The sequence below is a fragment of the Diabrotica virgifera genome, chromosome 4 (assembly GCF_917563875.1).
Source record: "Diabrotica virgifera virgifera chromosome 4, PGI_DIABVI_V3a".
NCBI classification, from domain to species: domain Eukaryota; kingdom Metazoa; phylum Arthropoda; class Insecta; order Coleoptera; family Chrysomelidae; genus Diabrotica; species Diabrotica virgifera.
This window is the reverse complement of record NC_065446.1, coordinates 77,979,599-77,991,382: the sequence shown is the minus strand read 5'-3', so window position 1 is coordinate 77,991,382 and position 11,784 is coordinate 77,979,599. Positions and strand designations below refer to the sequence as shown.

The following is an 11,784-nucleotide window of genomic DNA, read 5'->3' as shown; positions in this document are numbered from 1 at the left end:
ACCTAAATTACTACTAAAAAACTTAAGACTAAGGCCAAACTCGATAGTACCCCCTAGGTTCTGTTAATATATCGCACAAATTTTAACTTGTACCATCACTTGCACCGTGCACTATTTTTCACTTAACTAACTCGAAGGGTTTCTTCCTCTTGAGTCTTCTAGCTAGATCCGTGTTGTCGAGGAGCTGGATGGCCTCAACATTGACGTGTTGAAGAAGTCGTTGTTCGTGACTCTTGGCAAATTTTTCTATGGTCTTGTTAACAGTATCCATGTCTAGGTCCCTATGGAGATCACTGTTTCTATAGTACCATGGAGCGTTAACAATGCTCCTTAGTACTTTGTTTTGGAATCGTTGAATGATAATTAAATTTGTATTACTAGCGCAGCCCCATAGTTGGATGCCATATGTCCATATAGGTTTTATAATCTGTTTATACAAAAGTATTTTATTGTAGATCGAGAGAGTGGATTGTCTTCCCAAGAGCCAATACATTTTTTTATACTTCATGTTAAGCTGTTCTCGTTTCTTTTTAACCTGGGCCTTCCAGCGTATAAAAAATAATAATACTTAAATATAGTAATGAAACACAGACTTACTCACAATCATTTAATTATACTTTGACGACCGGTTTCGATCTCTACAATATACAGATCATCTTCAGGTCGGCGTTACAAGTAGTTAAATGCTACAATAAGAGAAAACTTGTGTTAGACCAGTGTCTGATTGAAGAGATGCTAATAGAAAGCCAAATTTAAAAATTTTTTATAAAATTTTTTGAAATAAAGGTTTGCAACTGTTGACATTTCAGAATATTGGTATATACAAAGTCAAACCTATGAGTAAAAATGCTCATAGGCATGTATGTGCAAATGGGTGCATACAGTTTGAATTTGTTGAGATTAAAATTTTTAACCATTAAAAAACAAAAACAAAATAAACATAAACTGACTTAAATATGCTTCAAAATTCAAAGTAGTAATAATAAAAGAGATAGTAATATTGTTCTAATCTACTTACATGCCGTTACAAGGATTGCGTTGCAACTTAGTTGTTGTCATATTAGTACGTCCAAATTATGCTAATTGGTTTGTTGGGATAGTGATAGGGTAAACAGACATGTTACGTAGGTTAAAACACAGTAAGATTTCAAATTTGGAATTGATCCTGAAGGAAGATGCGTATGTGAAACGGGTGATGTTTTGTTCGAATGGAGAAAGACAATGCTCCAGTAGTTGCGTATTAATTGTAGCAAAGTATGAAATGTTATTCTAGGATCTTGTACGAATGTGATGGTCTAAGCTCGTAGATGTTATACGATGCGGGCAGAGGTCAAAGTATAGGACATGACAAATAGGAAATTGTTGTCATAAATTAATACAATTTAAGATATGTTGTTCTCAGTAAATTAACTGAGGGATGTCATAAGTATAATAATATCATAATATTATGAAGTAGTAAGTGCCATACACTATGAAACTATGAAGTGTATAGAAATAAAGGGAAACTAGTTAGTTAAATGAAAAAATTATTATCAAAACATCGGTTAAGAAACTATAAATTAAAAAATTTCAAAAAGGTAAGAAATTGATAAAATTAAAGAATATTTTGTTTGAGCTATTGTATAATGGGATATGTACAAAGAAAAAGAAAGAAACGAAATATTAATGGAAGGGTGTAGGCACTTACTTGAGAATAGTTTTTAACTAAATAAATAAATTAACACATAACACATAGGGTTTAAAAGCACAAAGACATAACAATTATTGGTAAAAGGTTTTTTTAAGGGAGGTAGCACTACATTTCCCCAATTACTATTTAACTTAGTTTTTACTTCCTAAATTGAAGTCTAGTTTTTGTGTTTTCAAGAGGGAATATTGACAGTGTAGACAGATGTAGGTTATCTGAAATGTCAAAACACTTCTTCTCAAATGTTGTACAGTAATTGCCTATTTTACTTAAATCTCTTAGTAACATAAAGTATACAGCATTTTCAAATTTTACAAAAAAGATAGTTGTTAATTTATAGCATTAATAACAAAATCTAAACTATATGTGTAACCACTATTGTGAAAAAATGTTATAACAATAATAGAAGTACATGATTAAAAGATGACAGATGTATTATTCTACATTAGTATTCAAGTAGAGAAGAATTAAAGTAGAGAAGAAGTGTTGAGTTTAAGTGTAAGTAGGCAGTGCATAATCTAACGTACAAGCATATCACCTGTTGCATAATTGTAGATGAGTAAGATAAATTGATTAGCCTAGTCTATTTAAATTTAGTAAATGAAAACAGATATAAAACGTGAAAGTTATAACAAAGACAAAGAAAAAGAAAAATAAAAGAAAGTTGGTTGGTAGTATTGTTAATATTGCAGTCGTGGCAATGCCACGTCAACGAGGTCAAAGGAAGCGGAATGTTTAATGACAGGTGTGTAGAGGGAGGTAGGGGGGGGTGTTAATTTAAAAGAGAACCTAAAGTTTGTTTAAATCCTATTTGTATTTAAGTATTGGTGCCAACCAACTTCCTCATGCGCCATAAATGGTAAGTTATAAATTTAAAGTATTTAATAGATTAAAAGGTTTTGATAACTTGTACAAAATGATCATGCACCTCCATATCGGAACTTATTAAATTTATAAAGCTATAATATAAAATGTGTAGTCTTAGTGAATTACAAATAATTTAGGGTGACATTTTTATATTGAGAAACACGTGTTTAATGTTTAAGAATATTGCACTGATCAGACTCCGTATTAAATGTTCAAACGGTCAGGCAACTATGAGATATTAACAGAATGAGCTCAAATGCCATACCAGCAAATTTTCTGACATTTTAAAAAAGTTGTAGGTTACATTTTTATATCACCACGTGGAGAAGTGCAGATGGTAATTGATTGTCCAGTAATGAAGCTAAGATGGGAAAATTGGCTGTGTACTGAGCTACAAAATCATCAAATTCTACAGGAAACGAACAATGGAGAATGGATTTGAATAAAATTAAAATTAGCGGGATTTTAGAAATTAAGAGTGAGTAGTTGTTGTAACTTTTTAAAAAATTTTTTAAGAGTGTGTATAAGATTGTGAGTTGGAACTATGGAGTAGTTTGAATGAAAAGGCGGGTACGATAACTGCTGTTGGTGTATGTATATTGAAAGATAGATTTGAAATAAAATTTTAGATTTTGCAGGTTTGAACTTTTAATTAGATGTCGGGTTGTGTACTGTAGTAAGAGTGGGTTATTTTATAGTAAAACTGAATAAGCTGGTATAAATTCAAGCTCTAATTGGGCATTCAATGTATGTCTAGTAGGGTCCTTTAAAGATTTTAAAATCTCAAAATGTTCCAGGTTATTCAGGACGTGGCCCTTTTTGCAGATGTGAAGAATTTTGAAATCAATGTCCGGATTGAAATTATGGTTGGAGTTACGGATATGTTGGGAAAAATGAGATTGTCCAGATGTTGGGCGCTGTATGTATCTAAGATGTTCCTTCAATCTGGTGTCGAACGATCTAAAGGTTCTTCCGACGTAATATGACGAGCAGGTATGGCATTTAAGCTCATAAACTCCACAACACTCAGATCTATCACGACTGTCCTTGTTATTCAAGAAAACCAAACCTAAATTTGAATTAGTTCTAAAAGAAATATTACAGTAATCTTTAAAAATATGAGCTAATTTGTAAGAGAATTGACCTGTAAATGTTAATGATCTATATGGTTTTGGCTCCTGTTCGACTAGAATAGGCTGTGTACACAGCCTATTCTAGTCGAACAGGAGCCAAAACCATATAGATCATTAACATTTACAGGTCAATTCTCTTACAAATTAGCTCATATTTTTAAAGATTACTGTAATATTTCTTTTAGAACTAATTCAAATTTAGGTTTGGTTTTCTTGAATAACAAGGACAGTCGTGATAGATCTGAGTGTTGTGGAGTTTATGAGCTTAAATGCCATACCTGCTCGTCATATTACGTCGGAAGAACCTTTAGATCGTTCGACACCAGATTGAAGGAACATCTTAGATACATACAGCGCCCAACATCTGGACAATCTCATTTTTCCCAACATATCCGTAACTCCAACCATAATTTCAATCCGGACATTGATTTCAAAATTCTTCACATCTGCAAAAAGGGCCACGTCCTGAATAACCTGGAACATTTTGAGATTTTAAAATCTTTAAAGGACCCTACTAGACATACATTGAATGCCCAATTAGAGCTTGAATTTATACCAGCTTATTCAGTTTTACTATAAAATAACCCACTCTTACTACAGTACACAACCCGACATCTAATTAAAAGTTCAAACCTGCAAAATCTAAAATTTTATTTCAAATCTATCTTTCAATATACATACACCAACAGCAGTTATCGTACCCGCCTTTTCATTCAAACTACTCCATAGTTCCAACTCACAATCTTATACACACTCTTAAAAAATTTTTTAAAAAGTTACAACAACTACTCACTCTTAATTTCTAAAATCCCGCTAATTTTAATTTTATTCAAATCCATTCTCCATTGTTCGTTTCCTGTAGAATTTGATGATTTTGTAGCTCAGTACACAGCCAATTTTCCCATCTTAGCTTCATTACTGGACAATCAATTACCATCTGCACTTCTCCACGTGGTGATATAAAAATGTAACCTACAACTTTTTTAAAATGTCAGAAAATTTGCTGGTATGGCATTTGAGCTCATTCTGTTAATATCTCATAGTTGCCTGACCGTTTGAACATTTAATACGGAGTCTGATCAGTGCAATATTCTTAAACATTAAACACGTGTTTCTCAATATAAAAATGTCACCCTAAATTATTTGTAATTCACTAAGACTACACATTTTATATTATAGCTTTATAAATTTAATAAGTTCCGATATGGAGGTGCATGATCATTTTGTACAAGTTATCAAAACCTTTTAATCTATTAAATACTTTAAATTTATAACTTACCATTTATGGCGCATGAGGAAGTTGGTTGGCACCAATACTTAAATACAAATAGGATTTAAACAAACTTTAGGTTCTCTTTTAAATTAACACCCCCCCCTACCTCCCTCTACACACCTGTCATTAAACATTCCGCTTCCTTTGACCTCGTTGACGTGGCATTGCCACGACTGCAATATTAACAATACTACCAACCAACTTTCTTTTATTTTTCTTTTTCTTTGTCTTTGTTATAACTTTCACGTTTTATATCTGTTTTCATTTACTAAATTTAAATAGACTAGGCTAATCAATTTATCTTACTCATCTACAATTATGCAACAGGTGATATGCTTGTACGTTAGATTATGCACTGCCTACTTACACTTAAACTCAACACTTCTTCTCTACTTTAATTCTTCTCTACTTGAATACTAATGTAGAATAATACATCTGTCATCTTTTAATCATGTACTTCTATTATTGTTATAACATTTTTTCACAATAGTGGTTACACATATAGTTTAGATTTTGTTATTAATGCTATAAATTAACAACTATCTTTTTTGTAAAATTTGAAAATGCTGTATACTTTATGTTACTAAGAGATTTAAGTAAAATAGGCAATTACTGTACAACATTTGAGAAGAAGTGTTTTGACATTTCAGATAACCTACATCTGTCTACACTGTCAATATTCCCTCTTGAAAACACAAAAACTAGACTTCAATTTAGGAAGTAAAAACTAAGTTAAATAGTAATTGGGGAAATGTAGTGCTACCTCCCTTAAAAAAACCTTTTACCAATAATTGTTATGTCTTTGTGCTTTTAAACCCTATGTGTTATGTGTTAATTTATTTATTTAGTTAAAAACTATTCTCAAGTAAGTGCCTACACCCTTCCATTAATATTTCGTTTCTTTCTTTTTCTTTGTACATATCCCATTATACAATAGCTCAAACAAAATATTCTTTAATTTTATCAATTTCTTACCTTTTTGAAATTTTTTAATTTATAGTTTCTTAACCGATGTTTTGATAATAATTTTTTCATTTAACTAACTAGTTTCCCTTTATTTCTATACACTTCATAGTTTCATAGTGTATGGCACTTACTACTTCATAATATTATGATATTATTATACTTATGACATCCCTCAGTTAATTTACTGAGAACAACATATCTTAAATTGTATTAATTTATGACAACAATTTCCTATTTGTCATGTCCTATACTTTGACCTCTGCCCGCATCGTATAACATCTACGAGCTTAGACCATCACATTCGTACAAGATCCTAGAATAACATTTCATACTTTGCTACAATTAATACGCAACTACTGGAGCATTGTCTTTCTCCATTCGAACAAAACATCACCCGTTTCACATACGCATCTTCCTTCAGGATCAATTCCAAATTTGAAATCTTACTGTGTTTTAACCTACGTAACATGTCTGTTTACCCTATCACTATCCCAACAAACCAATTAGCATAATTTGGACGTACTAATATGACAACAACTAAGTTGCAACGCAATCCTTGTAACGGCATGTAAGTAGATTAGAACAATATTACTATCTCTTTTATTATTACTACTTTGAATTTTGAAGCATATTTAAGTCAGTTTATGTTTATTTTGTTTTTGTTTTTTAATGGTTAAAAATTTTAATCTCAACAAATTCAAACTGTATGCACCCATTTGCACATACATGCCTATGAGCATTTTTACTCATAGGTTTGACTTTGTATATACCAATATTCTGAAATGTCAACAGTTGCAAACCTTTATTTCAAAAAATTTTATAAAAAATTTTTAAATTTGGCTTTCTATTAGCATCTCTTCAATCAGACACTGGTCTAACACAAGTTTTCTCTTATTGTAGCATTTAACTACTTGTAACGCCGACCTGAAGATGATCTGTATATTGTAGAGATCGAAACCGGTCGTCAAAGTATAATTAAATGATTGTGAGTAAGTCTGTGTTTCATTACTATATTTAATATGGACTCACATATGCAACCCATTCAATATTTTAATAATACTTACTTAATTACATCCTTCTAATTAAAAAAGAGTGTGTGTACTTTGTACGCACATAAGAAATTATTCTTTATAAAGGTAAGTTCCACGATAATTATTAATCTCAGGTATTTGGGGTTGTTCACAATGAAAATCACGATTAAAGGATCGAACGTTGTATTTTGTATGTACGGTATAAAAGTTGAATGCTAACTAAAAGCAAAAGCTAATACATAATACTGTCTCAGAGAACTGTAACTATGTACACCACAGGGTAGTTGCGTCGTTCTTGAAATACGCACCATTTTAGACCTTGTTTCAGGTGAAGAATGACGTAATTGTAAATAGGGTTGAAAATGGGGAGATCGAATTAAGATAATGAAATTCGGACCAATGGTGATGAAAATAAGAGTCATCGCTGTAAGAATAAACGGCATTATAAATATTTAAAAATAGTTTTTTTGTACAGAAAATTTTCAGATCAAGAATGACGCAACTGTAGATAGGGTTGAAAATGGAGGGAGTAAATTGAGGTATTGAAATTCAAACCAATGGAGATGAAACTAAAAGCCATCATTGTAAGTATAAACGCCATACTTATGCTCCGGATGGTTACTCTTTATTTAGTCACTACTTTAAATATTTAAAAAATTTTAGATGAAAAATGACGCAACTGTAAATTGGTTGAAATGGGAGGATTAAATTAAGATAATGAAATTCGAACCATTAGTTATAAAAATAAAAGCCATCATTGTAACAATAAACGCCGTGCCGGTGCTCCTGGACGATTACTCCTCATTTAATCCCTGTTTTTAATATTTAAAAATCGTTTTCTTGGTCTCCTGAGAAATTTAGCTTTTTGCAGTTACGTCATTCTTATTCCGGACTGGCGATATGTAGGTCACTTCACAAAGTACAGGGCCCTTGAAAAGCCATATGTTGGGGCTCGAGAACCGTAATTATTAGAGTCCATCGCCAGGGTCGTAGCGTAAGGAATTAGTTTGTTACAACTTCTATTATTATTAAATCAACGAAATAAATAGATTAACTTTAAACAGTTTATGTGTATTTTTATTTAAATATTAAACTAATTTTAATACATAAAATAATACAAAAAATAAAAATAACGCTAATAGTTACGTCATCGTTTTCGAATTTCAGTTCATTCGTCATTCGAATTATTTATGAATAATAACTAAATCGGTAAAGTTTTGATTTATTTTATATGAATATAATAATTACTATATCCCTGGTATAGGAGATTAACTTGGCAAAAGCACATTTTTACAAAAAGAAAACAACTAGGAATAAAATTCCGAGAAATGTACTGGATCATCGGTCGTAAATCTCAACTATCTCTTGAAAACAAACTGCTGATATATAAATCTATATTAAAACCAGTGTGGACCTATGGTATCCAACTTTGGGGTACAGCCAGTCAAACTAACCTAGAAATACTGCAGAGATTCCAGAACAAAGTCCTTAGAACAATGCTGAATGCCCCTTGGTACGTGCCAAACTATGTGATAGAGCAAGATCTCAATGTGCCATCCATAAAAACAGTAATAACAGAATATATTACAAAAAATATTCCAAGAGACTAGAATATCATCCAAACGAGTTAGCCAGCAACCTCACTGATAACCACAATGATGTACGACGCCTGAAGAGATTCAAAGTAGTGGACCTAGCAAGAAGATTCGAATAATCTGTGATAACTAAACTTTTAACTTGTTTTAATTTAATTTATGTAAAGAGGGTGATCACTGGATCTCCCTCTACAGGTCAAATTTTAAATTTTTTCAAAGAATTTACCTATTGTTCTTAGTTAAGGACAGATTGTAAATACTACAAAAATAAAAAAAAATATTCCTGGTAGTGTCAAGGGAACCCATAAAATGCAAAATAGTAATTAAAGACGAACTAATTGAACAAGTCTCGAGATTCAAATATCTGGTAGTCGAAATATATGTAGTTATGGAGATGTTAAAGAGAGCGTCCGAAAGCAAGCAAATAAAGCCAATTACGTGTCAGGATGTCTAAGGTATGTCATCTGGAGAAAGAAAGATATGAGGCTGGAAGGAAAAGTACGCATATACAAATCATGACATGTGTAAGACCGATCATGACGTACGCCATAGAAACAAGATGTGACACAGCAGAAACCAAGAGGATACTAAGAACATCAGAAATGAGAACGTTGAGGTCAATAACTGGGAAAACACTGAGAGACAGAATACCGAATGACGGAATAAGAGATCTCTGTAACATACAAGGCATAGTACGGTGGGGAAGACAGAGAAGACGAGAGTGGAATTAGTATGTGATGAGAATTGGCAGCGAGAGAATAGCCGTATAGCCAGAGATTCAAAGCCAACAGGCAAGAGATCAATAGAAACAGTGGCATAGCTAGCCCCACAGGAGCCCCATATCAAAGTTTGTCGCGGGGCCCTTTTCCACGACTGATATGGGATAATGCTAAAAAAATGTGCACCAGAAGAAGGAAAAACGCTTGTATAGAATAGAATAGAAATATGCTTTGTCATATGAAAAAATGTCTCGAATAAAATTTACTTATTTTTACGTAAGAAATCCAAATATGCAATAAAAATGGGGGCTCCCATTTAAGATTATAAAGGGGTTGTTTTTGGTGCCATTCGATAGATTTTTTAAAAATACTGAATAAGTGTATTTTTCGTTTTTTCGATCTGATGTTCATTTCGCGAAATATCGCGGGATTCGTATTTAAAATATTAAATTTACCCCCACCCCTCTCCGTGGGAAGTCGTGTTTAGTATCATTCGATAGATTTTAAAAAAATCTTGAGCACGTTTTTTTTTTAGTTTTCGATCTGTCATTCATTTCGCAAAATATTCGTTATTTTCTTGAGAAACTTTAGGACTCACCCATTTCCTTACTCCCTGCTCAAATCGTCAGATTTTTGAAATATACACTATTTTTCATGTAGGTACTTACCTTATCTTAACTTGATGATTTCGATTTTTTCTAAGGATAGATTTTTTCTCTATGATTGTATAATGTAGTCTTATAGCACACAGACAAATACACCCCAGGGACATAATAGATGTGCGCACTCTATCGTCCGCCAATGAAGGATCCGACCATGGCCTGGTACTAGAAAATAAATATAGAAATCAACACACAACGCAAGCGAAATACAAAAGTCGAAGAAATGTTAAACATAGAAAACCTAGGAAGAAGCTTTAGGTAAAAGAAAAGTCAACAGAAATAAACAGGAATACAAAACTCCATGGTACGACGAAAGGGTAAAAGCACTAGCAAATCAAAAGAAAAAGCTTTCCTAACATACAAAAGAGTGAAGACACCGGAGGTACGAGAAGACTACGTGAGAATCATGAATAGAGTAAACCAAGAAATAGATAACATCAAAAATGAACACTGGGAGACCAAAGATATGGAATACGACCTCTATGGATCCCAGAAAAAGGTGTGATCCCATGATGAGGAGACAAAAAACAGAAGTGAATGAATTTGTACGGATAGATAACATTACAGAGAAACAATGGACTGAGCATTTCACGAAATTATATGGAGAAGGAGAACAAGAGAACAGAGAAAGAAACATTAATGAAATCCACGATAGAGTACTAATATTAGAAGAAGAGCTACAAGAGCGAATAAAAAACTTAAATAAATAAAACACCTGGTCCTGATAAGATAAATAAAATTATTTGTCGATATAATAAATATCGGAGTAATACCAGCGGAATGGAAAGAAAGTCTCCTGCTACTGATACTCAAAAAGGGAGACTCGAAAAATCCTGCAAATTATAGAGGCATTAGTCTGATAAACAGCACATTAAAATTGTTGACGGCAGTTATGAAAGATAAAATCGAGGAAAAAGCGAACATGGCAGATAAACAACAAAGCTTCCGGAAAAATCGTAGCATAATAGAAGCAATTTTTATTATCAGACAAATAGTAGAAAAGTCTATTGAATATGGAAAACCAGCATACATAAGCTTTGCAGATTTAAAAAGTGCTTTTGACAGGGTGAGGCGAAATGACATCTTAAATTTATTACAATCTGAATAAATAGACCACCAAATAATAAAGCTCATTAATGAAATTAACAAAAACAACAAGACCAGACTTATACTGTCAACAGGAGAAACAGAACGCATAGAACTTAAGAGAGGAATCCTCCAAGGAGACTAGCTTAGCCCATTGTTATTTAATATGGTGATAAATCAAATAATTCACGAAGTAAGATAACGACATGGATACCACATGGGAGCGCATAAAATTACGACACTATGCTATGCCGATGATGCAGTACTAATTGCTGATAACGAGGATGGACCTACAAAGGCAGCTCCACACTTTCAATATCACAGAAAATAAACTTAATATGAGAATAGCAGTAGAAAAAAACTAAATGTATAAATGATAAGTAAAGAGCCGCGTAGATGGAAGTTAGAAATAGACGGCAAAATTGTAAAACAAATAATGAAATTCAATTACCTTGGAGTTGAAATCACTAGTGACAGGAATATAAGAACAGATACCACAACACAAGCAACAAAAGCGGCAAGAGTAAGTGGTTGCCTCCGAGAAACCATATGGGGAAACAAATATCTGACCACGGAAAGAAAAATAAAAGTATACAAGACAACAGTAACACCTATCCTAACATATGCAGCGGAGACAAGGACCGATACAAGAAAGAAGAAACAACAAGTCAACAATACCGAAATGAAAGTATTAATATCAATAGCGGGCATATCATTAAGAGACAGACAAAGCAACAGCAGTATACGAGAACGATGCAAAATTCA

General features: G+C 32.6%; 2 long non-coding RNA genes across 2 annotated transcripts; one reads left to right on the top strand and one right to left on the bottom strand.

Moving 5' to 3' along the window:
- Positions 1-573: 573 nt before the first annotated feature.
- Positions 574-3,965, top strand: LOC126883546 (uncharacterized). The gene is made up of 2 exons (XR_007697701.1): positions 574-3,032; positions 3,352-3,965. It is a non-coding gene; the product is annotated as an uncharacterized LOC126883546 (long non-coding RNA).
- LOC126883547 (uncharacterized) lies at positions 3,548-6,978 on the bottom strand. Its single transcript, XR_007697703.1, has 2 exons — positions 4,481-6,978; positions 3,548-4,161 (listed from the first exon to the last, which is right to left on the bottom strand). It is a non-coding gene; the product is annotated as an uncharacterized LOC126883547 (long non-coding RNA).
- Positions 6,979-11,784: the final 4,806 nt, after the last annotated feature.